Raw genomic sequence first — 4,022 nt, forward strand, 5'->3', positions numbered from 1 at the left:
GAATGATTGGAGCTGATACAAGTGCTTTTTTTAGAAATTCAAAAGATTCCAAGCACTCATGAGTAAATTCAAATTTGGTATCCTTTGCCAAAAGATTAGTCAGTGGACGTGCTACTTTGCTAAAGTTGGCAATAAACCTTCTATAGAATCCAGCATGACCTAAAAATGAACGTATTTCTTTCACAGATTTAGGTGGTGGAAGACTTGCAATTAGATCTATTTTGGTCTTGTCCACTTCAATCCCTTTTTAGAAATGACATGGCCAAGAACTATTCCCTGTTTGACCATAAACTGATATTTTTCCAGTTGAGAACTAAGTGCTTCTCCTTACATCGTTCTAGAACTAATTGCAGGTGATTCAGACACTCGGAGAAGGTTAGGCCAAAAACAGAAAAGTCATCCATAAAAATTTCTAGAAATCGTTCTATCATATCTGAAAACATGCTGATCATGCATCTCTGGAAGGTTGTCGGTGCATTACATAGTCCAAAGGGCATTCGTCTATAGGCAAAAGTACCAAATGGACAGGTGAATGTAGTCTTTTCTTGATCTTCAGCGGCTATGGGGATCTGGTTGTAACCGGAGTATCCATCAAGAAAATAGTAAAACTCTTGTCCGGCTAGTCTTTCCAACATTTGATCAATAAATGGCAAAGGAAAGTGATCTTTCCTTGTCGCAGCATTCAACTTTCTATAGTCTATACAGACCCTCCATCCCGTTTGGGTCCTAGTTGGGATAAGTTCGTTTGCATCATTTTGGACCACTGTTACCCAGATTTCTTGGGTACTACTTGAACTGGGCTTACCCAAGAGCTATCAAAATAGGATAAATTATTCCACTATCTAGGAGTTTCAGAATCTCCTTTTTAACTACATCCTTCATAGCTGGATTAAGCCTTCTTTGGGCTTCTCTTGTTGGTTTAGCCTCTTCCTCTAAGTATATTCTATGTTGAACTATAGAAGGGCTTATTCCTTTGATATCTGCTATGGTCCAACCTATTGCTTCTTGATTTGCTTTTAGAACTGACACTAACTCCTCCTCTTGCTTGGATCTAGGTCTGATGCAATAATTACAGGCAAAGTTTCTTTGGGTCCTAGATATGCATACTTGAGATGTTCTGGGAGGGGTTTCAGTTCTAAAATGGGTGCTTCCTCTATCGATGGTTTAGGTGATGATTTCACCATCTCAATGATTGGTTCAGTAGGAAGTTCGATTCCTGATTAATCTGATTTTTTTAAGTATTTCATTGACATCCTCAGACTCATGGATTAACCAGGGGTTAGACTCTAGGTCGACTTCATCATCACTAATGTCAATGGATTCATAAATACCATCTTGGACTATATTGACATCAGCATGAGAAGAGGATTCCTGTTCTAAGTTAAAAACATTAAGCTCAATGGTCATATTCCCAAAGGATAACTTCATTAGACCATTTCGACAATTGATTTCAGCATTGGCCGTAGCTAAGAATGGTCTTCCTAAATGACAGGTATATGTCCTTTAGGATTCGCAACTGGCTCAGTCTCTAAAACAATAAAATCTACAGGAAAATAAAATTTTCAACCTTTATCAGAACATCCTCGACCATTCCTTAGGGATCCTGAGAGATCTATCGGCTAACTGTAATGTGATCCCAGTAGGTTGAAGTTTTTCTAATCCTAGTTGCTCATACACCGAATATGGAAGGATATTCACACTAGCTCCTAGATCTAGCAAGGCCTTTTTTATATTGGTTTCTCCAATAACACAAGAAATTGTTGGAGCTCCAGGGTCCTTATATTTAATTGGCACATGGCTAGATAGGTATGAACTGACACTTGCAGCCAAAAATACTTTCTTTGGTACATTAGTGGTCCTTTTCCTAGTGCAAAGATCTTTTAAAAATTTGGCATAAGTTGGAACCTGATGGATTATATCTAAAAGAGGAATATTAACTTGGACTTGTTTAAATACCTCTAAAATTTTGTCTAAATGTTCAGATTTATTGGATTTCAGTCTGTTTGAAAAAGGAGCTCTAGGACTTTTAAGTACTGACTAGGTGAATTTTCAGTTTCTGGTGCTTGAGGTTGAAAGGTAGTAGTTTTAGAAGGTGACCGGCAGATGAGTCCTCTATATCATCAAGTGCAACTACCTTATTGTCTATTTGTTTTTCCGATCTTAAGGTATGAATGGCATTTACACCATTAACTTGGTTTCCTTGTTGGGGTCGTGGACCATTTTGGTTCCTAGGATTTGGCTCAGGTTGGCTAGGTAACCTACCATTTCTCGTTCACTAATGGTCGAAGCCAGCTGACTTATTTGCATTTCCAGACGGGCTATAGCTTGGGTGTTATTATTTATGAGTTGACCCGTGGTTTGCATAAAGCTGGTATGTGTCTTCATCATGGCTTCTAGGCTTTTCTCTAAAGAGATAATTTTTTGTCATTATCATGGAAGCCTGCGGGTTGTTCATCACTGGGTTGGACCTTAGATTTTGCTGATTGAAATTTGGATTGCCTACATTAGGATTCTGGGACCATGAGAAATTCGAGTGATTCCTCCAACCTGGGTTATATGTGGGTGTATAAGGATTGTTCAATGGTCCTTGATAGGTGGCATTCACCTGTGCACACTCATTCGAGTAGGAACATTCTTCTAAGACATGGTCTGGTGCATTGCACCCTTTACACATGGGTGCAGATATTTGATTTACATTGGCTGGTCTCTGTAATTCTAAGGCTTCCAATCTACGTGTTAAGGTTGCAATCTTGGCCTCTGATGCTAGGGTTGGTTGAATTTGATGCATTCCTCCTCTTGAAGGTGTAGCTTTATCAGGTTCCCTAGTTGTTTCCCACTGTAAATTTTTCTCGCTAGGTCTTCTAAGAATTGCCAACTTCAGTAGTTTCTTTGTCCATAAATTGGCCTTGGCACATGACTTTAGCATGGTTCTTGAGTTTGAATCTAACCCCTCATAGATGATCTGGCATAGTCTCCAAGTTTCTATTCCATGGTGTGGGCATTGGGTCAAAAGATTCTTGAAACGATCAAAGTACTTCCAAAATGATTCACCAGCTAGTTGGTAAAATTGATTTATTTCATTCCTAATCCTAGCTGTTTTATGATGGGGAAATACTTTTTCAAAAATTTCTCACAAAGCCCTCCCAGGTAGTGACAGAATGGTTTGGCAGACTATAAAGCCACTTCTTAGCATTATCCTTAAGGGCAAAGTTGATTAATCTAAGTTTGACCTCATCCTCTGTTAATTGCAGTTTCATGGTTGCACATACCTCCTCAAATTCTCTAATAAATATATAAGCATCCTCTAATCCTGTGAATTTTGGAAGCATATTTATGATTTGAGGTTTGATTTCAAAATTGTTAGCTGTGGGTTGTGGCAACCTGATACAAGATGGTTGGATGGAGCCAACTGGATAACACAAATCCTTAAGGGTCATGGGTTGGATTGGTTCAGCCATTGGAACAACAGGAATTGACTCAATTCTAACTAGACGACCCGACACTCTTCTCCACACACGAGGTGTACAATTCTCGATGTTTATACAATTTTTTTTATAAAATTTTTATGTATAAGAAAAAGAAAGAAAAGAGAAAAAGTTCTAAAGAAAAGATCCTAAGGAGTCCTAAATCTAAAGAAAAGTAACCAAATTAATTTAAATTTTAATAATTTTTTTTTTTATTTTTCAAACAATGAAACAATAAATTAAACTCAATCTATCCTAGAGTTAACCTAAATCTAGACAGCTCTAACTGTTCCAAGATGACCCTTCAAGCCTTCCAAGTGGAGATTGATCAACTAGTTAGCCAGGTAAGTATAAGAGGTGGGAGGTTCACTCATCGTTGCCTTTCTAGACACCAAACAAGTTGGTCAGGCCAGCAACTGAACCAATTTAACAAACCACCCTCAGGGACTTGCCTAGACACCAACTAATTAAACAACTCAAACTTGGTAGAACTCTTAGGGTTCCTTATCCTATTGAGCTCGAATTCCTTAAGGTTGACGTCTAATTGATTTTAAGATT

General features: G+C 38.2%; 1 non-coding gene across 1 annotated transcript; it reads left to right on the top strand.

Annotated features, from left to right (window-relative positions):
* Positions 1-2,984: 2,984 nt before the first annotated feature.
* LOC140859529 (small nucleolar RNA R71) lies at positions 2,985-3,091 on the top strand. Its single transcript, XR_012143066.1, has one exon. It is a non-coding gene; the product is annotated as a small nucleolar RNA R71 (small nucleolar RNA).
* The last annotated feature ends 931 nt before the right edge of the window (positions 3,092-4,022 follow it).

Source organism: Elaeis guineensis, chromosome 7, assembly GCF_000442705.2.
Source record: "Elaeis guineensis isolate ETL-2024a chromosome 7, EG11, whole genome shotgun sequence".
Taxonomy (NCBI): Eukaryota; Viridiplantae; Streptophyta; class Magnoliopsida; order Arecales; family Arecaceae; genus Elaeis; species Elaeis guineensis.